Source organism: Chinchilla lanigera, unplaced genomic scaffold, assembly GCF_000276665.1.
Source record: "Chinchilla lanigera isolate Chin_1 unplaced genomic scaffold, ChiLan1.0 scaffold00009, whole genome shotgun sequence".
NCBI classification, from domain to species: Eukaryota; Metazoa; Chordata; class Mammalia; order Rodentia; family Chinchillidae; genus Chinchilla; species Chinchilla lanigera.
The window spans coordinates 9,061,220-9,087,118 of record NW_004955410.1 but is presented as its reverse complement, the minus strand read 5'-3'; the positions used below and the strand labels follow the sequence as shown (position 1 = coordinate 9,087,118).

General features: G+C 38.4%; 1 pseudogene; it reads left to right on the top strand.

Annotated features, from left to right (window-relative positions):
* Positions 1-20,469: 20,469 nt before the first annotated feature.
* On the top strand, positions 20,470-21,801 carry LOC102016457 (annotated as a pseudogene).
* The last annotated feature ends 4,098 nt before the right edge of the window (positions 21,802-25,899 follow it).

Sequence of the window (25,899 nt, the reverse complement as noted above, 5' to 3'; positions counted from 1 at the left end):
TCTCTTGGTGTCATTCTGTAGACAGTCTTGTGGCCAAGCCCTCTTTTGAGCCCAGGGGCAGGAGAGGATGGTGAAAGGGACTGACTTTTTTGAAGCCATGAAAGATACTCCTTGCTTTGTTGTGAATTTCCACTGCTGGAGCACTTGGGTGCTGTGTGCCTGAGGCGGCTGTCCATCAGCAGAGACATAAAGCAGTGCTCTTGGCTGTGTGTGATCAATAAATATCCCTTGGTTCTTCTGTGAATAATGGAGATGATGACCTCAGTGTCACAGAAAATTTCTAATTTGGATAATTACATTCTGCTTCTCTCTGTTGTTCCTGTAGCTTAAATAGAAAATGGAATTCTTCATTTTCACTTGTCAACTGCTGCTTAAGTTGCACGGCTGTGAGGTGTTGCTGTGAGCTGTTAAACATCTGCTGCACCCTACTTTGGAGGTGGTTGCTTTTTAATTGAATTTTACTTTAATTGACTTGAACATACTATATAGGTAATAAATCTGTTTGCAAAATGCCTTCAAGTCTATTTAGATGAAAAAGATTCATGTAAATATTAGAATACAATAATTACCTTTTAGAAAGATATTTGGGGATATATTTTTCTTTAAAGAGCCTGGGAAAAAAAGTCTGTAATTGAGTGTTTCTCAAGAATATGCACTAAAACATACATTAGTTTTTTTTCTTTATAAAGCTAAGAGTTTTCAATTAACAAATCAGTTAATCTGTATCTCAGCACCTGCTTAGCACAGAACTGGGCTCTGGCTCTTGTAGAGATGCTAAGCAACAAAGAACAAGTCGTTTCCACTAGCATTCAGGCCAGTTCCACCAAAATGAAGGAATAGAGGCAGGGCATGAATACCAGATGTTTTTCTGCCCCAAACCACCTCAACTTCAGACACCAAAAATGCCACTAATAAAGTTCTATGGAAAATGCCTTAAATTGTGAATCAGTGCCTTGAAAGGCTTACCAAACTACCATGTATTCTCAGAAGAGAAATCAGTGGGGAAGAATGCAAGTAGTGAACACCAAGAAATTAGGAATGAAGAAAAGAGTTGCAGAGGATAATTTTTAGGATAGTAATCAATGGTATATCTGTAGACAGGAGCAAAGAAGTGACTAGAGAGAAAGACAGTGAGCCTACAAAAGAGGCTGGAGCTTTCAGTTCCAATAAGCAGAACAGAAATAGTAGAGTCAGTAGTGGAAGGGAAGGACTTCAGGGTGATAAGAGGTGAGACTGACTGACAAACTGAGGGGCTTGAGGGCTGGGTAAAGTTAAGTAAAGAGGGTGAAGAATTGCTAAGATAAGCCACTAAGGCAAGAAAACTAAAGACAATTTTGTATAGATTATTTTACCCCATTAGCTAGGGGGGCCTTTTTAAAGCACAGATCAAAGCTAAACAGAGACCTAAGTCACTTTCAAGAGAGAAAATGGCTTACAACAATTTTCCTAGGTGAAGAGAAAGCCAAAAGAGATCACTAGATGAGGCACTGGCCAAAGAAATAAATCTCAATAGAACAAAAAGGCACTGGGAATGTTGGAAAGGTGGATAGGGTCAAGGTGGAGAGTTTAAGAGGAAATGGTGAAGGTGTTCCTAGAATGATATAATCTTGAGTTTAATGAAGGATTAGAGGTCATCAGTCAAAACTCTGGTTAAGAGACATACAACAATACTATGAGCCTGGCAGCATGAAGCATTTACATGTGTAGCTTAGTAACTATGCTTAAATTAATATGATTGTTCTTTTCTGCTTTCCTGCACACTTAATCTCCATTCCATTGAACCTGAGCGCCAAATGTGGGTGAAGGCTATATCTGAGAGATTAGAAACAGTACAAAGGGAAAGCACAGGATAATGCTGGGAGATTTAGCTTCTGACATGTGAACTAAGGTTAGACAACAGGATGGCAACATAGTTTTGAAAAGGAAACTTCTCTTTGATTGTTCACTTTAATGTATCTACTATGGAGCTTAAAGAACTCAGCTCCATGGAGTTATTCCATCATGCACATGACTTAGTGTATATTCTGCAATACAGTCCAAAGTACAGATGGCAGAGACTTTGATGTTCTCAGTGAGAGAAAGATGAGATATCATATAATTGGTTCTCAATTAGAGGCATCTCAATTGGGTCTTGACTGAGACCAAGAGCAGACAATGAATCACACATCATTGAAATCAAACTTTTATTTAGAAAAGTTCTACTTTTCTTATGAGTGAGGTATTCTAGTTTTTTTCTTTTCAGTTATTTGTTCTACACAATTTTAGCTTTTAAAAAAATCCTCGATACAACCTACTAGGTTGATTTCACAACCCACAAATGGGTCCTGATCCACCATTTGAGTTACTCGAGTGTTTGTAGTAAGGCTTTATGAGTACTTAATTTCCAATACAATAAAGTTTTACTATGTTCTGATATTTTGAGAAAACATACTGAATGACAAAGAATCTAGTGAAGAAAAGCAGATGAGGAAGAAGGAGGAAGAGGATGAAGATGAAGAAGGAGGAGGAGAATAGGAGGAGAAAGATGAAGATGAAGCAGAAGAAGGAGGAGGAGGAGGAGAAGGAGAAGGAGAGGAAAAGAAAGAAGAGGAAGGAAGGAACAAGTTAATATAAAACAACGCCTCTTCTTAAAGTCATACCAACTCTCTACACCCCAAATCAGAAGTCTAGAGGATGAGCAGAGTGTATGTAGAATTGGGAGCTGAAGAAATTTGAAGGAAAGAAAGTATAGGTGAAAAAAATGAGAAGGAGAAGTCTTTCAGGGGACACATCTTTGTGCCCACCCAGATGGTTTCCAGGAAATCCCTGATGGGAAATCTTACACCTAAACCTGACTGGTGCACAATTTGCTGGAGATAAGGAGGCAGGAATGATTTCTGAGAAGAGAGTGGATATGCAGAGTTCACTGGTGGTATGCCAGGTGCTTATTTGAATTGCTGATAGTCAATGATCAACATCCTATTTGAATTGCTGATGCGGTAAGATCCAATTTTGGTCAGGGTTCAGAAGTATAAGAAAGTCAAATCTTAGGAAAAAATGGAACTGATACCTAAAGTGTTTGTTCTTAAGGTCCTATTCATCTCTTTTTCTGTCTTTGCAATATTCTTCTAAAGAATTCTCCTATGATATCCTCCTACTTAGCAATCCTCAGACCACTCACAAAGTGGCAATGAGAGATCATGAAGAGCTAGTGGAGTAAAGGAAGAAGATTGGCCTTGGGGAAAGGAATTCCAGACAGAAATGATCTACAAGCTGAAACGGGTTATTCAGCTGGTGGGGCTCTTTGCAAGCAAGCGAAAAATAATAGCTAATCTAATCAGAAAAAAGAACAACGTTAGATTGACTAACAAATTCAAATAAGCAAATACGTGGTGAGGAGAGGGCCTAGAGAAATGTAGGGAACTCAGTCTAACAAGAATCAATAGATAATCTCTTCAAAGAGTGTTTGTTGAAATGGATTAGTTCCTTGCATATCTTGGTTCAAGAGTCAAATGCCCAGAAGAGAGTCTCTAACAACCTAGACTTGGTCATTACTTTAAGGACTTGGAGAACACCTTTCCGGGCTAAATGACTGCAGGGCATTTTAATTGTTCATTCATCAAGTCTGTATCCAGTTCAGGGGAGAGAGAGAATCCTGGAGAGCAAAACTGAGATAAACCAACAGAATAATGGCTGCATGGTAGGCAGGAAAAGCATGTACACCATATACCAGCATATCATGCTGACGAAGAGAGGAGTCCCAGGAGGTTTTATTGGGTCCGAAGGGGTCAGCTCCGATGGGATTCTCACATGGCTCATTCCAAGGCAAATGCACTTGATTATCAGCATTCCTTTCCAGGGCTGAATTTGGAATTCAAATCAAATATTATTTGGATAGAAAACATATGACTTTACTGGGCTGTTTCAAAGAGCACATCAAAGAAGCTCTTTGTAAATAAATCATACTGCTATAAGTGTTACATAAATCTTGAAGGACTGTAACTGCTCTTCAATATGCAACTGGGTTAAGTTACAATTAATGTCAAATGCTGGGACACTGCTGTATCCCAATGTGTATATATATATATATATATGCTTTAAAGAGATGAAATGTTGATTTCCATGCTTTTGGGAGTTATGAGTTGATTCAGTCTATTATTTTGCTCATCACTGCCATACTGTTCCATATTTACACTTTCCCAAAGCAAATTTGGCTTTTCCTCCCCAGAAAATATAGGTCTTTACTGAGAACACAGAATTATTTTTAAATCGGAAGACCACAGATTATTGAAAGATAAAACATTCCTGCAATTCTACTTTCTTAAGTGAATAAACCTCTTGAAATAAAACTTGAAATCTACCTCTTCAGTATGTTTAAGTAACAAAACATACACGTACCAGCCTATAAACTCACACACTCGTATTGGTGCCACTGCCACTGCTCCTGTTATTGCTGCCTCCTAAAATGCATGAACCCAGCTGAGGCTGAAAATGTCCATTTATGATCATCTCTTTTTCCCCATAGGACAAAGGCATACCCCAGGGAAGACTGCTATTTACCTAGTTTGAATCATATGAAATGGTTCGCAGGCTGCCTTGACTAAAAATTTCCACAGTCTTCTGATTGGTGCCCACCTTGTGGTCCTTGCTGCTGCTGTTTTCCAATAATCTAGAGCTTTTGTGTGAAGACAGTGCAAATTTTTAAGCAAAATAAGCAGCATCTGATCCTAATGGTATGTCAGGGATGCAAAACGTGAAACCACTTTCTGAGAAGTTCCCATGAAGTTTAAGATTAAAGAATCTCTATATTCTAACTCTTGGCTCACTTAGTTCTGCTGCTACAGAGTTTTCTAATGTTGTGTAGGACACTTGGGACTCTCTATTGAACTACATCTACTTACTGTTATGGGAATAGGAAACTTATTCCAAAAGACCAGTTTCTAGGCTTTCGAGAGCAGGAGGGAAAGAGAGATGAGAGGGAAGGGGGAGGGGAGGAGCAGAGAAACTGGACAAGCTAACATTAGAAGAGTAGAAACCATTTACAAAGCTCACCATCTTTTCAGTCTGTGAGTATTAACCCTACTTGGGAAGGAGGAGGGATAAGTTAGGGACCCGAAAAGGCCATCTGCTTTAAATGAGTGAATTAGATATTTCAGCAAGTCATTCATCCATTTGCATTTGGTCACTAGACAGTCTCCAGACAGAATATCAATTTCACTGAAAAGTGGACCTGTTTATTTACATAATGGATTTCATACCTTTTTCTGGTTTCAATTTCCTTGAAAATATGCCAAAATGAATGAAGATAAATATGTCTATATATTCAGTGCTTCCTTACCATTCTAAGGAAGGCTATATTTCAAGTTATTTGTTCAAAATGTCTGAGCAAAAAAAAGTTTGTGAGAATCTCAGAAATTTCAGTGTCTAGGATCTATTGCACTACTAAGAATGAATCATCCAAACAAATATAAATTTCCCAGCTATTTATATCTCATAAAAGTGCAATATACTCCAGGTTGCTAGCCATTCTCATGCATTGCATGTAATAACTGTGAGTCTTCACTACATGTGTGAAAATATACATCAATACTTTCTATGGTTTTGTTTTCTTTGGTTTTTACATAGGAGAGATTGAGAAACTGAGAAAAGTAATTCTGTTTCTTCTGATATTGGCCCTACTCATTTACCACTCTTCAACATGTTAAGGATTCGAGTTTGACTCTTCCAGATGAAATACTGCATTTATTCATGACTTGACTCAGCTTTAGAGGTAGACTCATGAAAGGAACATTGCATTTATACTTCTTGGGCTGCCTCTTTCCAAGATTATTCTCGCATGGGAAATCACTGATGTTTTGTCAGCATGTAGAGTGCCACAGTGAAACCCTCACTTGGAGCCGGAAGTATCATCTCCTGCCCTCTGATGTGGCTACTTATCAGATGCACCAATATTTTCCTGCCTCAACCAGACTCTCCAAGAACCATGGCAATTGTTTTAGCAGAAAGTACCATTAACTTCATGTGGGACTTGCTCTTTCATCAGGCCTAAAAAATAGTTTTTAGACAATAACTCATTACAGTCCGTGAGGCTTATGAATCAAAAACACAGTTTTAATACCATTCTTAAGGAACAATGAGATGGAAAATATGAAAGAGTTGTCTGTTATTTATTTATTTTCTGGCTCTTCTAGAGGTTGAATGATGACTATATCTTTCACCATCCTAGAGAAATTTTCTGAGTCCTTGTGTTGGATCTCTTCTAGATTAAGAAGACTGGTAGTTCAAGAATCACGTAATTGTCAAAATGATTTTTACATAAGCCATTATTTTCTTTTCATTTTTCTGCCCCAAAATTTGCTTTGTAGTTCTCTTTAAATGGTTGCCTTAAGGAGCTGGTCTAGAGTCTCCACTGCGTATTCTGAACAAGTCCCCCTTTATCTCAGACACCCTGAATAAGTAACTAAGGGAGCTTTACTTTCAAAGGTATCATTAAGCATAATTTGATTCTGAAGCAAGGAGAAAATAAATCTCGGACCTCACCAAAAAAAATAATAATAATAACCTGCAAAATTTTCTTCTACCTTCTGACTACAGCCTGAAATTCTTTTCACAGGAATCAGAGTGTCTCGTTTCACAGCTAGGAAAGAAGCGCAAACACCTGGAATACTTACACTTCAATGTACAAGAGATTCCATCTAACTGCAAATTCTGCTTGTTGGTGTTGGTGACGTAGGTTTGGAAAGAGAAGATGGCCGTGTAATAAGCGAGGGTGGGAGGCTGCAGTGACAGGCAAGAGACGGTAAAGGAAAAGATTCAAGGGAAACGCAGCCCTGTGGCAGGTAGCCAAAAGTCAAGAGAGCACCTGGTTTGTTTTTCTCCTCTGAATAAGACCTTAAGGGCAAATAGAGCAGGAGGAATAAAAAAGAGACAAAACTGAAAGGACATTTAGACATATATATTGGCTTGGCTAAGACAATTCAGAAAGTTGTAAAAAATTGGAAGAAAGAAACTACAACTGTTAATTCTGAGGCAATATTTCGGAATGTGAAGAACAATCTTGAAGCTAACCATTTATACAGCCGTCAAAGTATTTGGAATGTTTGTAATAGTGTGTGATACAAATCCATAACATAGCAAATCAGACCTTCCTGAAATAGTCTACGTTCATGTGTCTGGGATTAAAATACTGAAGGAAAATTGCACTCTGAACCTAAAACATTTGAGAGACTCTAAAATGCAAGGGACAGATAAAGCATAGACTTTATATTTTTGAGACGCTTGTGTGACACAGTGGCAAGACTTACTCAAGAGGAAGAATCCATACTAGTCAGATTATGGGGAATTTTTCACCACTAAACTCAGCAATGCCACAGAATTGTGTCAGTACAGTACCCTAGAACAATGAAATTATTCCTAATGAATGTTTTTCTGACTAGTGACCTAGCCTAACTTAAGTCAAGAATATAAATGAAAGGAAAGAGAAGGGCAAATTATAATTTGTCTGACAGTTACAGTAAAAGGGAATATAATAAAACTGAGTAATGGAGAGTGTTTTGGTCATTAGCTACAAAAATGAGTTCAGTAAGAATAATCATATTAAAGTAATCTTTTCTTTTTTGAATAATTATGGTTTGGTAGAACATAGATATACTTCAGATATTTCATTTTTCTTGATTTTTAATAAATATTTGATGATTTTCTTGACAGTTTCATAGGTAGGCTGTCCATACGACAGCTCACAGGACCTTGCTCAACTACGGTACTGTGAATGACATGGGTGGTATGAATGCCATGGTGTGGGCCAGCCACTTCCTGAACAAACCCTTGAATAAAACACACAGCGTCATAATGGAACCATATCTTCAACAATGTGTTCAAGGCTCTTTCTTAACTCCATTCTATTCAACAATATCAGCGATTTGGATAAGGTCCCAGAAAGCAAGATTATCTAAATTTCAGAGGTCAAAATTAAGAATGATGATTTACACAATAGAAAGAAATATATGATTATGCAATAGAAATTATACAATAGAGTACACAGTTATAATTCAATATCTTTGTGAGCTAGAACACTGGATTAAAACCTTAGGGTAAATTTAATACAAATAAATGATAATTCCTGTACTTTTTCATTTAAAAAATGTGCCTTGAAAACATGGCTTGGAAACAGGCTGTTTTTCATGGAGAAGGTAGGACAATTTCATGTATTCTAACATTAAACAATGTGAGTATGCCCCAAAATACTTCATAGAGCACCAGTCTACCTTAAATAGAAAAGTGTCAGCTGGGTGCAGCGGCACACACCTACAATCCCAGCACTCTGGGGGTGCTGAGGCAGGAGGATCAGAAGTCTGAGCCCAGACTGGCCAACACAGCAACTTAGTGAGACTCTGTCTCAAAAATGAAATGAAAAAGCAATGCAGATATAACTTAATGTAAATGACTTGGGTTCAAGTTGGCACCCTGAACTTAGATTTTTCAGTCTCCAGAACTGTGAGGAAAAACATTTCTGTTGTTTAAGCCACCCAGCCTATGGTATTTTGTTATGGCAGCTACAGTTGATTAACACAGGCAATAACCAAAACTAGATGATGGATTAAGGTAAGGCTTTTAATTTTAATTATTATTTTAGGGCAGGCAACAGTATGTTTCTAAACTGAAGGGAGCCAATGAAGCAATAAAGTCTGAGAGTTATGCTACAGAAGTCAGCTTTCCATTAATGTGACAAAGTACCTGAGAAAGTCAACTTAAAGAGAGGAAAAAAGGTTTATTTTGGCTCAGGTATCAGAGTGTTCAGTCCACAGGCAGCTGGCTTCATTGGTTTGCACCTGTGGTGGGGTGGAAGGCAAAAGGAGGAGGCAGAGGAAACTGCTCACTTTATGGCAGGAAGCAGAGCGAGAGAAAGAGGTGTCCAGGAAAAAAATCTACCCTTCATAGAGGTGGGGTGACCCACCCCTTCCAACCAGCCCCACCTTCTATGCTTCCACCATCTCCCAGTAGCACCCCAGTGCTGGGGCCAAGCTTTCAATGCAGGAGCCTTTCAGGGACATTCTAGACCCAAACCCTAAGAAGAGCTAGGAAGTGTAACAGAGCACACCTCCCAAAGCAACAGTCGGAAGTGAGAGCAGGAGCGTGACAAAGGACTGATCTTAAGTAGAAAAACACCTTGTAGGTGTGAATGAGGTGAGTTTCCACAGTCACCACTCATGCCCAGCTGTTAAAATCGTATTTTGCATGCAGGCAGTATTAGAGGAGAGTAAAGTGTTCTAGTGGAGCAAGAAGGGTTACACAAAGCACCTAGTTGGGAGCTATACTGGTTTACTAACAAGCCCCCTAGAAATAGTTTTCCTCCAAGTATGGGAACCTTCACCCATTTAAAAGGATAAGGGAGAAAATTTTATTTTCCTTGTATCCATGTAGTAAAAAGGCAGAGTACAGAAAACAAAATCTTAAATAACCACTTCTAGGTGGAGTTGGCAAAAACTATATATATATATATATCAGTGAAAATAAGTTATTAGTGATACTGCACAGTATTTACCCCAAATTGTGTGCTAATTATTCTGAATGTGAATTTGAGCATTAGAAATATTTTTCAATGAAAAGAATAATTTCACTCTTTCTAGGATTATTAAATGTCCGGTATTCATAGGAACATAAACCTGCACTCCAGTTTGGGCTGTTTTCACAACACATTAAATGTTATGTGAGTCCTGCTAGTCTCTGCTTATGATCATTAGCACAATTTACCCCTGACTTGCTGCTGCCAGGTCTCAGCGAATGCCATGTCCTCCCAAGTAGCACTTGGCAACTCTCAAACATACAGATAGTTTGTGAATTCAAGTTGCATTGCTTTTCATAATTTTCTTAGGAAGTAATAATTGCAAGAATCAAAGCGTGACTGTTTGGTATAGACTCATCTATACATAATACAAGTAGCCTGATTACATATGATCATCCAACCACCCAACCGTATTTAGAGGAAGTTTTAAAACACTGCCATCTACTGCAATAACCAGAAATTGCGTGAACATTTTATGAACTGTGAAACACCGAAGACAATGTCTTACCTTGCCATCTGAGCTATACGAGTATACTGTTGAAGTGATGTGAAGAAGTAAGTAGTGGTCGTCCTGAAACATTACACCATGAAAAGTACGTTTATATATTGATAAGATAGCTTTTGGGATAGCCAGACTTGTTCAGAGGCAATACTGAAGAAAGCTTGTGGGTTCTGACACAGGAAGTCTGGTATGAAACCAATGTGTTTAATGAACTACTTCTATCATTGGCCAAGAAGCTGTTGTGAACTGTCAAGTAATAACCACCTTGAGCATTGACTCTAAGCCTGGTTTAAGTGGCACACATATAAAACCGTCAGTGAAACCAAGTGGTTTTATGTCTGGGTTTCAGAGTCCTTGAAATGCTCAGTTAAAGGGAGGGAAAATAATTATATCATAAGGCACACAGTTAATTCATCTTTTTGGCAGATTTTTATTATATTAAAGTTGCTTTCAACAGAATAAATTAATTCCCTGACTCTTTTTATATCTCACTCAAGTATACACATTTGACAGAGAAATTTTTATAAGAATATTATCTGGAAGGCCTCTCTCACCCTAACATCATGAAAAAGTATCCTTGATGGAATTAAATTAAAAGGGTATATATTCATTAAGTCTCCATTTGTCTAGAAAAGAATATGTTCTCTGAATTGCAATTATTTTTTATCTCTTTGCCTCTTACTGATGTATATGATCTATTCTTTGATTTGGGCAGTTATCGTCTAAAAATACACCCTGCGGTGGCATATCTGATGATTTCCATTGTTAAGACAAATATAAAAACAAGCAAGATCAATAGCCTGATGAGCCATGGATCAGAATGTTGGGGTATTAATGTTTACCCATTATTTTTCATAAGCTTCGATTTGTGCACTATGAATACCAAATTTACCTGCTTAGAATCTCTGAGTAAAGACTATTGACTGGAAAAAAAAGGAATTGAGAGCAATCATGATATACTGGTGCCCTACTATTCTCTTGGTCATGAGAGCAAGCAAAATAAAAATAGGGAATTCTGCAGCATTATAGTTGACATAGTAAATTGGAGTCCAGTGACACAGTCCTAGTCATTATTCTTAGAGCCCTTGCAAAAGACAGAATGCAGTAATCAACAGAAATAATTATTAATTGATAATGCTGATTCTCTGCATTCATCTGGCAAAGAGCTTTATCTATCTGCTGTGATGGTTAAGTTTATGTGTCAACTTGGTCAGGCCATAGCGACTAGATGTGTGATTAAATGTTATTCTGGACATTGCTGTGAGAATGCTTTTGGAACAGATTAACATTTAAATTGGTTTGCTTTGAATGAAGCAGATTGGCTTCCACGGTGTGAGTGGGCCTTGTATAATTAGTTGAAGGCCTACAAACAGCAGAAGACTGACCTGCCCTGGGCAGGCAGACTTTACAGCTAATTGCTTTTGCAGGTGAGTTGCAGTATTGAGGCTTCTGGGCTCTGCAGCCTCCCCACTGACCCTGCAGGCTGGCCTTGAACCCACTACGGAGCTCAGGCTGGCCTCAAACTCACGAAGATCCTCCTCCCTCAGCCTCCCAAGTGCTGGGATTACAGGTGTGCACCACCATGCCCAGCTAAGCCAAATCCTCAAAATGAGTATCTTTCTCTATATAAGCACACATCCTAATGGTTGTTTTTCTAGACGACTCTGAGTAATGCATCTGGTGCCTAATTTGAAATTAAAGATGCACCTGGTATTAGTCAAGAGTCCTCAATTTCAAGAAGTAGAATCTGGCTTAGTTATGTTTTCTATGAGCCCAGTAAGTAAACCCTGGATGGGCAGAGGACAGTGGTTTTCTGACAGTGTCAGAATGGGGAAGCTTGTCTACCTGCTGATGCAGGGCATCATCTGAAGGTCATTTACTACAGGATTCAGTCAGCCAACCAAGCAAACAGTACCAATCTAATTTTCTCAAATAATCTAGAAACTCTACAAAGTATACTCATATTATTCAATTTAGGCCAATCTATTATATATTCTCCCTCCTTATCTCTTTCAGAATCTACTGCTCTACCTGTCCTCACACCTTCCTCCCATCAACACAGGTTAGCAAACTCTTGTAATTCTTTTGGTGTGTGAGTCTTTGGATCTTGGGTTTGACTTTATTTGCCTATGTTGGAATTTCTGGAATCTCATTCCAGATAAAAGTCTGGAGAGAATGGGAGATGGTGCGAGTATGGCAAAAGATCTTGTGATTATTCTTCCACCTCAAGGCAGGAGGAGGTGCCTCCTTGCACAGAGGAACAGGCAGTTCTCGTCCTCAGGGCCTTGGGTTTGGAGTACTCAGTCATTAAATCCTTCCATGGATTTCCATGCCAAGTCGTGGGGTCTCGTTCTCTTCCCTAACTCTCTTATGAAAGACAAGCAGGGCTGTCAGGTTCACCTGGAATAGTGAAGTCACTGAAGAATCACAAGTCTCATTTTCTCATATGTTATACAGCAGCCACTTTTTTGGTAAGAGATTCTTACAACAATCATAGATATTCTTTGGTGTTCTGTTTTCTGTGAGCTGAGACTTTAGAAGGTTGAACCTTCTATTCTCCTTAAGCTATCCAGTGCAGTTAGAATCAACCAGCTCTTTCTAACGCTCTTAAATTCCTCAAAACTTTTATATTTTTTCCTGTGGTAGCATCAATTTGGTCATCCAAAGTGTTTCCTTTAATAGTCACTTTATTAGAGTGCTAATGTTATTACCGAATTGAGTTAGCTCTTTTGCCAGTGTATGCCATGAAATGTTCCATTTTTTAGGATTAGCTAGGTTTCAAGAGTCACCTGCCCCAGCTATTTCACATAACCCATTCCAGTTTTTCTCTATTTATCTGAGATTCTGTTGCTCACAACCAATTTTTCTGTTTTTGTTTCATTTTTTGAGACAAGAGCTCACTAAACAGTTTAGGCTGGCCTTGAACTCACTGTGTAGTCCAAGCTGGCTTCCAACTTGCAGTGCTTCTCCTGTATCAACCTCCCAAGTGCTGGGATTTTAGGCATGCACCACCACATTTGGATAATAATCACTTTTATAAGTAATTTTTGTATGGAGAGTCCTTAGCTTTGAGGGAAAAAAAGTTTTTTTGGTAGATGAAGTGTAAAGTCTGCTTTACTTTAGGGCCCTAAGAAGTTCATGGAGGTGCAGGGAGAGCTAGGCAGAGAGGTCTGAAACTAGGTTTCTAGGGGAAGTGCCTCAATCCGTATTTTAGAATTTCCCTGTTAAGGAAACAACCACCACAGCCTTCATCAAATACTGACACAAGGACCTTGACTTTTGCAACTATTGCTACTTTGGTGCCAGAGACTCAACTTTGCAACTGCTTCTTCCCTCTTGGGTTAATCTGGGTCCTCCTAGAAGCAGACACCATGGTAAAAATTAAACATTCAAGCATTTTATCATGGGAATTATCCATGTGAGAAGAAAATTAGGAACGTGCTAGAATAGCAGGACACGCCATCCAAGCTCCCACCAAGGCTCACTCTGAGTAAGGGGGAAGGGAGGAAGCGTAGGTGGTTGTGTGCTCGGCCGCTGGGCAGGAGAGGGGAGTTCTGGAAGGTCCATCAGAAGCGCTCAGCTGAAGTCAGTCATCAGAGGGCAGGGACAGGCCTCCCTGGGTATCCAGCAGCACTCACTGAATAGCCACTTGGGAAGTGTGGCCTCTGTTACTAATGCTCTTACTAACGTCGTCTCAGGGGACAACGGCTGGGTCCCCATAGCTGGAGGTCCAGTGTGCACTTTTGTGCTGGCCACACCTCGGTCACCTTGCCTTGCCTGCTGCTGATGCTCCAGCACCAGGTCCTTCTTTTATAAATCTGAATCTCGTGAGCGAGTCCCATTTAGAAGCTCAGTCACATGCCTGTGCTTTGGCTGCAAAGTCAGCCGGGGAGGAGGAATTGAATTCATAAGTTGCACATTTCTTAAATGTCACAAGGCTGTTAAAAAACAGGTTGGGTAGGCAGAGAGTATGACAAATGCTCATCACAATAATGAAAATAAAATACCATTAATAAGAGACCTTACACTGTGCATAACTGCTATTTTATTAACATGCAGCGAGTAGTTTAAAAACATATTTTGTGAATATCTTTCAGAAGCAGAAGAAACAAGAAAAGAGACAATGATTTGGGAGAAGAAGAGGAGAAAAGCATGGGGCGAGAGGCAAAGGGCACACTGGTAGGAAAGAACCTAGTGGAGCACAGTCATTTGATCATGAAAAAAAGGTAAAACCCAATGAGGAAGATACACAGAAATTCAAATCCGGGAGTCAGCCTCCACACCCATGCTTTTAACCTTAAGAATCCAAGCTTACACAATTGATGAGTGGTAGTTGGATTCGAACCCAGATAGATTTTTTTTTAAACCCCCTGTAATCAGGGCCTTTATTTCAGCAAAACATTCCCTGAAGAATGCAGAAATACAAAAAGAAGTTTTTGCACTATAAGTTCTTTGTTTGATTTGGTGCATAAAAACTAAAATCAAATGTAATAGAGCACAGAAGTCCATGAGTTAAAACAAGCAGGTTCCTAAGGCAACACAAAAATAGTAATTAACTACCTCCTTCAATTCTGTATTTTGCATTGCCTTTTGGGAACTTACTCTTATATATCCTGCATTCCAGAAAGTTACTTGTTTTTTCACTTACAGGTATTACCACAGTACTAAGTAACCCTTCTGTATTCTATATAACCTGTAGCTGGCACCTGGGCTGGTGTCAGTACATTTTCTAATAAGTTCAAACAATTTTGAGAGTACCATGTGATGTACAATTCAGATAGTAGGCATCTGAATTAGTCAAACACAAAATGGGAGTGAATGGATTCATTTTTCCTGGTACAAATTCTCATTTTATTTAGGCCAACATGATTACAGTTTTATAACAGGATTTTCAGACTATAATGACATTACTGTGCTAATCCTGAGAAAGTCAACTGGATTTTATATATTAGCTATAACAATCAGTAATATTTTATAGCTATATGATTGTTGTTGCAAATATTAATTGCCATTATCAACTGTTCCTGGACTACCACCATTCATTCTCTATTCTTTCAGCTTACAATGAAACTCTAGAGTGAAATCTACTTATTATCTGTGCAAAGCAATTTTTAAAATATTTTAGGTTACCCTAATTATATCTTCCTATTTTAAAGAATGACAATAGTAAAAGTAGATTATTTTGGAGTTGGAGACCTGATTTTATTCTTCTACTACTCAGGTAATTTTAGTGAGCAATTATCCATCCACATAGATTATATTATTTTCAGCTGTTACAAAAGAATGGAAAATATTTTTAAACTACAGTGGGTAAAAGACTTACCATGTAAAATAAATGAACCAGAAAATTCTGGATGATTATGTATATTTCAGAGTAAAAAGTTGTGTTTAAAACCACTACCTATGTATGATCTACTTGAAGAAGACCTGTTTGACAATATTTACTAAGCATTCCCTAGTGTATTACTTCATATAAAAAAGTATATCTTAACTATGACTAATCCTTCTTTATTTTGGTCAAAAACTTCATTCTTAGAGTAGAAATAAAAGAAGAGACAGATGAATGTGTTCTAGAATGTAAGATAAATGGAAAGACTATAAACAAGATTATTTAAAACTATTAATGAAATAACAAATATGTGAGAAATTTACAACATATAGTACAACAGAGGAGTAACTTAATGACTTAAGAATAGATAGATAATACAGGACATTGGCCTAATCTGTGTTCATGCATCAGATTAGATTAAAGATAGGAAATTAAGGGATGGTAGTGAGAAGAAAGCACCAATGTAAAAGACCTATTTTGGAATGGACTCCAGGATTAAGTATGACCGGACAGGGAGACTTCGTTTTTCAGCTCCAGCATGCAAAGAACTTGGAAGTCATCACTCTCATCCAACAAGAAAAAGGCCGAGCAAACTTAAATTAACGACTTTTTCTCGACCCATCAGAGAATTGAGGTTTTTAGGGAAACCTGACGCTCTGAACTCTGCAAAGTGGCAAATAGCATTACAGCCAAGATCAGCTGGTGCGGAGGTCATAAATTAGTAAAAATATTTAAATGGCAATTGTGATAAATTTCTGGAGCACAAAACAGCTTGAGTGTGAGAAATTCTGGAGACCAATATAAGAGAGGCTGCCATGCTTCTGTGGGGTGTCCTTTAGAAAACCTACAGGGTTTGCAAGGTGAAAATCTGAGAAAAATGCCCTCCTGTTTCAGCACAAGGAGGGGAAATGTAACCATTTTCTAAAATGCCCAAAAAACTCTCAAAAAAAAAACCACTTCAGTTATCCAAAGGAATAAATTTTATCAGTTTTCCCTATCTAGAGAAAGGTAATTAGCTAACTGCAGTCACTTCTGGCCTTCAAGTCTCATCTAAGAGAACAAAAGAAACACTTCTGAATGTCATAGTCCAGGGTTTCAGACCCAGTAAAAGACTGACATTTACTGAGATCATGGACATTTCCCCTCCCTCACACCACACCACACCACACCACAGGCCTCCAGGCTGAGAACAGTGGATTACGACTGAAAGAAAAGCAAGGTATGCATTCTATTTAAATAGTAGTCTTAGGAAAGGCAACAAGGGAGGGGAAAAACAAGAACAGAAACAAAGAAAAGAGGAAACTGAAGCCTTGAAAATAACCACAGGAAACATTAAACATAGCCAGCTCCCAACCAGATTAACAAAATCTCATGTACCAAATACACCGTATCTGGATTTAACAAAACAAAGAAGGCTGAAAGTGAAGAAAAAAATCTCATCTAAAGAGACAGAGCAAGAATCAGAAGCAGACTCTCACATGACATGTAATACATAATACATTTTAGCATTATGAGTAAAGGAATGTAAAGCAACTATTATTAATATGTTAAGGCTCTGAGAAAGTAGAGAATTTGAAAGAACAAATGGGTAAAACAGGCAGAGATGGAAATGCTGACAAAGAATCAAAACAAGACCATCGAAACAGAGATGAAGAATGCTTCAGATGATTTCTTCAGGAGACAGGACATAGCCAAAGAAAGGATTAGTAAGACTGAAGATATGCTAGTAAAAAACCACCTAAACAGAAATACAAGGAGAAAAACATTGAATGGAAAAAAAAGAACAGATATATAATAACTGTGCAACAGTTACAATGTGTAACTGTAGTACTACCACAGGAGGAAAAGGAAGCGAGAGAGAGCAGAGAGAAATATTTTAAATATCAATAGTTGAAAACATTTTACAGTTAAGGCTAGATACTAAACCACAGATCCAAAAAAAGCTTAGAAAAAACTGGCAGTCAGGCAGGTTCAATGCACAAAGGAGAGGGAAATCGACCCCAGCAGGTCTTATTCAAACTGCACAAAGACAAAGAAAGAAAACACTGATACAAGTTGGAGTAGGAAGGGGAAGGACAAACAGCTAGGGAAGAAGTATGCAAATTATATGGACTAACAAGAGAAGCCAGACAAGAGTTACACTGGCTTTCTCATTAGAAACCATGAAGCAAGATAAGCAGGCAAGAAATTATTTAAAATGTTGGAAACAACAAAAACATCAAACCAGAGTTCTATATCCAGTGAAAGCATCCTTCAAAAGTGAAGGAGAAATAATTTCTCTCATAAAAACGGAGGCAATTTGCTGTTAAAGGCTGTCACTGCAAAAAATTTTAAAAGTTACTCACGGCAAAAGAAATTTACATAAGTCACAAATTCTGATCTACCTAAATGAAGAAAGCATTAGAGAAGAATAAATGAATCTAAATAAAATACTTTATTTTCTTATTCTTAGTTGATCTGATATTACATACATGAATAATATACATAGTGTGATCAACACAAATATACATAAATAATAATACACATGGTATGATCAACACAAGTGTACATGAATAATATACATGGTGTGATCAACACAAATATACATGAATAATACACATGGTGTGATCAACAAATACAATGAATGATTTTTTTTTTGGTCTTTTTGAGACAGGGTCTCGCTATGCAGTTCAGGTTGGCCTTGAGTTCACTTTGTAGCCCAGGCTGGTCTCGAACTTGCAACGATTCTCCTGCCTCAGCCTCCCGAGTATGGGATTACAGGCATGCGCCACCACGCCCACAGACAATGAATGTTTAAATTTTAAAAATTTATTACAATAAAGGACACAGTGTCATTAATCTGCCTCCAAACCTTCTTTCTCATTGTGAACAGAAATACCCTACTGCTCTTACCATTTGCTGAAGCAGCTCTAGACGTCCCTTTACATGAATGTCTTTAGTTGTGCTGTTGTAGCTGCCCTGTTGCCCTAAACTGATTCGAAGAGTTTACTTTTTATGTCATTTTGACTTTGGAGAAGAGCCAGAAGTCATACAGAGCCAGATGTAGTGAATAAGGTGGATTAGGACACATCGTAAAGTTTTTACGAGTTTTCCTTTTCTGTTGGATGACACTTACAGCAGTATTCATCATTATATATCACACCTCATAAAGACACTCATGAAGGAGGACTTACAGAACTGCTTCAGAAAGTGGCAAGAACAATGGGAGAGTGTTTTAAGCGAGGGGAATTAATGGCAATGTATCTTTTACTGTAATGAAAATTTTAATGTAAATATGAGCTATATGGTTTACCACATTTCACATTATGTGATTATAACATGTCAGTAAATGAAATGGATGACATCAATGTTAGAAGGGAGGAATATGGACAGCTCTGTTATAAGCTAGCTACATTAACTGTGAATGTTATTTGAAAGTAGATGTAGATTAATTTTAAATGTATATTGCCACTAAAAAGTTTTTTAATTTTAAACAGAAAAAAGTAAAAGTAACAATAAAACAAGAGTTTCAAAACAGGCTGGTAGGAGAGTAACAATAATCAATACATTAAGTATTGTTACATTCATAGTAGTTGTTTGGAATGCAAGATATAGGTATGAAATATTGTCCAAAAATTATTAGCACCAAACTTTCTTTTCAATGAACTAAGAGAAACTAGCTGTATAACTATCTTAATCATCTTATGTATAGGTATAGTTTTTTTCTTTTCCCTTCCTTCCTTTCCCCATTCTCCCATGACAGTTCTTCTTTTCTTTTGAAAAGTTTCTTCCCTATTCACAATACCTACTGTTCATTTCGGATGTTATTTACTCTTTCAGTTTCTCACACTAAAGAGACAATATGATGTTCACATATGTGGGCCTGTTTTATTTCACTTATAGTATGGTCTCAAATTGCATCCATTTACCTATAAAAGTCTCAAGTTTATCTTTCTTTATGGTTGAGGAGTATTCCATTACATTGAAAAAGAAACCCATGTTTTTCATTCATTCCTCAGTTGATGGGCATTTGGGCTGCTAGCTATTACAACTTGTGCTGCTATAAACATGAGTGCACACATATCACTATGGTATGATGTTTTTAATTCTTTTGGGAAGATGCACAGAAGGGGAATAACTGGGTTAAGTGGAACTTCTAATCCTAGTTTATTAAGGAATCTCAAGACTGATTTCCACAGTGGCTGCACCAGTCTACACTCCCACCAACAGTGGAGAAGAGTTCCTTTTTCCCCACAGCCCCTCCAGCATTTGTTATCGGTTGATTTCTTGATGATAGCCATTCTTTCTGGAGTGAGATGGGATCTCAGTGTTGTTTTAATTTGCACAAATGACCAGTGATGTTGAACAGTTTTTCATATATGTATTTTCCATTTGTATTCCTCCATCTCAGAAGTGTGTATTGATCTCAGATGCCCACTTTTGGGTTGAATCTTTGAATTTTGGGGGCTGGATTTTTTTCAATTCTTTATATGTTCTAGGTAGAAGTTAAAAAGGTTTTTTTTTAAAGGAGTATAATTTACCTGCTAAGAGAGAATATTATATAAAATGCTCAATAAAAGCAAAGAAAGTATAAAAAGAAAAGATTTTTAGAAGTCTACATAGATTTTACTTACACTTTCACAAAAACTAATTTGAATGAGATCATAAATGTAAAAGGCAAAACTATAATGGTTCAAGAAGTTAGGAGAAAATCTTGGTGACTTTGATTTTGGTGATGAGTTTTTAGATATGAAAGACAAAAATGGATTTGGCTGGGCGTGGTGGCTCATGCCTGTAATCCCAGCACTCAGGAGGCTGAGGCAGGAGAATCTTTGTGAGTTTGAGACCAGCATAGGCTACAAAGTTATCTCAAGGCCAGCTTCAACTGCAGAATGAGACCCTGTCTCAAAAAGACAAAAAAAAAAAAAAAAAGGCTTAATGTGTGTGTGTGTTTGTGTGACCCTAGCACTGAACTCCCAATACTGACCCCCCAGTACTGAACCCCTAGTACTGAGAAAAAAAATGGTAAGTTGGACTTCATTAAATTTAGAAACTTCTCACCTCGCCACATTAACGTGCATTTCAGTATCTGTAGCACTCTCTCCTTCCTTTCCGATCATGAGATCTAGGAGTGAGACATCCAACAAGTCTATTTTCAAGATGCACACCAGAGAGCTCTTTAACTCTTGTGGGAACCCCACTGTTGAAGTTGACCTCTACACCTCCAAAGTTCTCTTCAAGCTGCTATGCCCAGCGGCACCTCCAATGGCATCTACAAGGCCCTGGAGCTGCGTGGCAATGACAAGACCCGCTACACAGGCAAGGGTGTGTCAAAGGCTGTTAAACACATCAATAAAACTGTCACACCTGCCCTGTAAGCAAGAAACTGAAAGTCGTGGAGCAGGAGAAGATTGACAAGCTGATGATCCAGATGGATGGGACGGGGAACAAATCTAAGTTTGGGGCCAGTGCCATCCTGGGGATATCTCTCACTGTGTTATGCAATGCCGGTGCTGTGGAAAAGGGGGTGACCTTGTACTGTCACATCTCACTGGGCTGGCAATGCCGATGTCATCCCGCCAGTCCCCACCTTCAGTGTGATCAACCACGACTCACACCTCGGCAACAAGCTGGCCATGCAGGAGTTCATGTCCTGCCCTTGGGCGTGGTGACCTTCAAGGAGGCTGTGCACATCGGACCGAGGTCTACCATAAGCTGAAGAATATTGTCATGGAGAAGTACGGCAAGGACGCCACCAATGCCACCAACATGGGTGATGAGAACGGCTTTGTGCCCAGCATCCTGGAGAATAAGGAAGCCGTGGAGCTGGTGAAGAATGCCATTGAGAAGGCTGGCTACATGGACAAGGTGGTCACAGCGTGGACGTGGCTGTATCCGAGTTCTTCAGGCCTGGGAAGGACTATCTGGACTTCTAAGTTCCCTGTTGACCTCAGCAGGTACGTCACACCCAACCAGCTGCCCAACCTCTACAAGTTCTTCATCAGTGACTTCCCAGTGATGTCCATCGAGGATCCCTTCAACCAGGATGACTGGGGTCATGGCAGAAGTTCACGGCTAGTGCCAGCATGCAAGTAGTGGGTGACAATCTCATGGTGACCAACGGAAGCACATTGCCAAGGCTGTGAACAGGAGGCCTTCAACTGCCTTCTGCTCAGAGTCAAGCAGATGGCTTGGTGACTGAGTCCCTGCAAGCATGCAAGCTGGCCTAGTCCAACGGCTGGGGCGTCACGGTGTCACATGGGCCTGGGGAGATGGAGGACACTTCATCACTGGCCTGGTGGTGGGTTCAGCACAGGGCAGATCAAGACGGTTGTACCATGCTGATCCGAGCACCTGACAAAGTACAACCAGATCCTTAGAACTGAGGAGGAGCTGGGCAGCAAGGCCAAGTTTGATGGGAGGAACTTCAGAAATGCCCTTAGCAAGTAGGCGAGGCAGGCGAGTTCTCAGGCCACGGGGCCCTGGTAAGTTAGGTCATCCCATCTGCCACCACTCCCTTAGATGCCAATGGACCACCTGGAGCCATCATTCTAGCTCTGATCATTGTCCTTGTCACCTCATGTCCCACCAGCTCTGGAGCCATGTGTGCCCAGGCAAAGTTCCCAGTGGTTCTGTTGTGAAATAAATGCTCCAGTGCCCCATGGGAAAAAAATTAGAAATTTCTGCCTATGAAGTGCACATTTTAAAAATTGAAAAGATAAGAAAGAAAATAAGAAAATGAGCACCTTGTTTTAAAAATGAACAAAAGATCTGGCAAGCACCTCAGCAAAGAGAGACAGATGACAAACAAGCATTTCCAAAGATGCTTCACACATTATCAGGAAACTATAAATTAAAACAATGATGAGGTATCATTTCATGCCAGTTTGAATGCCCAGAATTGACAACCAATACTAGTGAGGATGTAAAGCAACAGGGCTTCTCATTCATTGCTGGTGAGAGTACAAACTGGAACAACCACTTTAGAAGACAGTTCACCAATTTCTTACAAAATACTGTGGACTCTTACCGTGTGTGACCATTAATTGTGACAGAGCAAACTGACCGGGTTAAGAAACCCCTAGCAGTTTTTTTGCTTTTTAAAATTTTTATTATTATTGTCTTTTTTTAAAAAAAGGAAAAAAATTAAATGGAGAGATTCCTAAAAAAAAAGAAGAAGAAGAAAGAAAGAAAAACCTCTAGCAGATGAGTAAAGCAGACTTCCGAGTGAGTCTGTGGAGGTGTTTTCAGATATGACTGCCTTGTAGGCCAGTGAACTGAGAGAAGCCCCACCTCGAATGGGGTTGGCACCATCTAATAGGCTTGTAGCCTGGATGGAATGAAAGGGAAAGCAGGAAGTTGCTGTGAATTTTGAAGAGATCCATTCTGTTTGAGCTTGTGCTGCCCTTGCTTGTGGACCTCAGACTCCAGGTTCTTCAGCTTCCCACAGAGACTCAGACCATTACCTCTCCAGGGAGCTTCAGCCCTTTGGTCTCAGACTGAGGCTGCATCCTTGATCTTTTTGTGGTGCGGCTTTCAGATTGTTAGAATGAGCAGATGTTGGATGCTTCAGGTCTCCAGCACACAGATGGCCATTGTGAACTCTTCTGCCTCTGATCCCATAGCCTACCTATAAATCTCCCTTCATTATTATGTATCCACCTGATCCAGCAATTGTGCTCCTTACTATTTACTCAAACGAGTTGAAAACTTATATCCACACAAAAACCTGTGCAGAGATGTCATAATTTCCAAAACTTAGAAGCAACTGAGATGTCCTTTAGTAGGTGAATGGATATGTATGTCCAGACAATGAAATATTACTTGGGGTCAAACAGAAACAAGCTATTAAGACATGAAAAGAAACAGAAGAGCCTTAAATGCCCATCACTTAGTGAAACTAAAGCAATCTGAAAGGGTACATACAATAGGATTTCAAATGGTACATACAATAGGACAGTGGAAACTGCAAAATGATGGAAACATTAAAAAGATCACTAGTTTACAGACATTAGTGGGAAGAAAGAGAAACAGGAGGAGTAAAGTGAAATTTTAGGGCTATGATACTGTTCTATATGACAGATGTGTCATTATACATTTGTCCCAACTCACAGAACACGGAACATCAAGAATAAACCCTAGCATGATCTGTAAACTTTTTTTGGATAATAATGACGTATTAGTGTAGTTTCATCGATTTTAACAAAAATACCACTCTGATATAAGATGTTCATAGTGGAGGAGGCCGGGAGGTAAGGGGTAGAGGTATATGAACACTCTGCATTTTCTGGTTAATTTTACTAAGAACCTAAAACCTCTAAAAAATAATGTATATATTTTCAAAAATCAAAACAAACTGGGAAAAATATTTGCAAGACATATAGCTAATAAAAGAACTATATCCAAATCTACTAAGAACTTTTAAAAATCATGAATAAGAAAACAATAGCCCAAGAAAAAATTGGATGGACGATTCGAACAGACATTTCTAAGAATAGATATAGATGAACATATGCATATGAAAATATGCTTAATATATTTTGTTATTAAGAAATTGCAAATTAAAATAATTATATACCACTACACATGATTAGAATAGCTAAAGTCCAAAAAAATCTGACAACATCAAACACTGCTTGAGGATGTGAAATAACAAGAACTTTCATTCATTCTTAGTAGGACTGCAAAATGCTACATTTTAGGAGACAGTTCAGCAGTTTCTTACAAAATTAAAATAGTCTTACCATATGATACACAATTGTGCTTCTAGGTACTTATCCAAGTGAGTTGAAAAATTATGCCCACACAAAAACCTGTATAGAAATGTTTATAGCAGTTTTATTCATAATTGCCAAAACCTGGAAGCAATTAAGATGCCCTTCAATAGGAGATGAAAAAACAAGCTATGGTACATCCCTATAATGGACTATTTTCTCAGCAAGAAAAAGAAGTGAGCTATCAAGCCAAAGAAAAATATATTGGAACTTCAGATGCACATTGCTAAGTAAAAGAAGCCAGTTTGAAAAAGGTGATATACTACATGATTACAAATATGACCTTTTGAAAAAAATCAAAAGTAGATTTTGCTCTACTTTTGAAAAAAGTCAAAAGTAATAAAAAAATTGTCAGTGGTTACCAGATATTTAAGGGAAGAAAGAAGGGATGAACAGATGGAGGGTAGGAGGTATGTATGGTGGTGAAATTATTCTGCATGATACGGTAATTACAGATGCATAATATGTGTCAAATCTCATCAAATCCTATAACACAGAGTGACTTTTAATGTAGATAAACTTTCAAAATAAAAGTAAATTCCAAAGGAATTTTCACAAAAATACGGTAATGAAGTTGTTTCCTAATGGAAGTATAGGTTAATAATTCAGATACTGCTCTATTTACTGGAATTGGAAAATTAAGTAAATGAATGGTAGATGGTGTGAGACAGACGTCTTGCTGTTGGAATGGAAATTTACAGATCAGCAAGGGGAAGAAGTCATAATGATTTTTGTAGTGACGAGGAACAGGGATTCTTGAAAATATGGTTCATCCTAGGTCGGAAGCAGGAATATTTTATATGATAAGCCTGGAATATTTTATAGTGCTTTGACTCCACTGGCCTGAATGTAAAGAACAAAATAAAAATCTCATATTGATGAAGACATATTAAAGGAACATAGGATCCAACTAAAATACTTCAAATGGCCAAACATAAAGCACTGATTTATAACCCAAAGTATAAAGTGAGTACCAATGAATTAGTGATATCCATAATATGAATAAATTACTGAATAAATTAACAAACCAAGAAAAACAGACAAATCTCTCATGCAGAAGAGTGAGGTACTAGACACTCCACTGGAAAGGAAAGGAGGCCTAACTCCCTGCTCTGTAAGTGTGAGCTGCACGGTGACTTCCATGGGAAGTGGAGAAGAAGAGTAAGTTCAACCAGATGATTGAAGTCAAGACCAACAATCAGGAATCAAGTTGGTGGTATGCACCCTTGAATATCAAAAAATGATGATCTATCCCTGTGCTCTTCGCCCAAACCCATAATCCAGTCTGATCATGAGAAAACTATCAGACCAATTCCAGTAACTGGGCATCATATCACATACCTGCATAGTGTTCCTCCAAATTACTTGTTTTTATGAGGCACATCTGAGAAACCATGGCAACCAAGGGGGAGCCTTCGGAGACATGCCCACTAAAATGTAATATAATAACCTGGATAGGATCCTAGAATGGGAAAGGGACATTAGGTAAATTCAAGGAAATATGAATAAATAATGAATTTTAGTTAATAATATGTCAATATTGGTTCATTAAATATTTAAAATGTACTCTACTAATGTAGTTAATAATAAGGGAAGTTATGTACAAGGAATATATAGCGACTCTCCATCCTATCTGCTCAATTTTTCTGTAAATCTAAAACTTCCAAAAAGAATGTATTAATAAAAAGAGATATGTACCATTTGCCAGGAACCATACTTGGATCAATTCTAATATTATTTTATTTTGTCCTTATAACCAACCTGTAAGAAACAC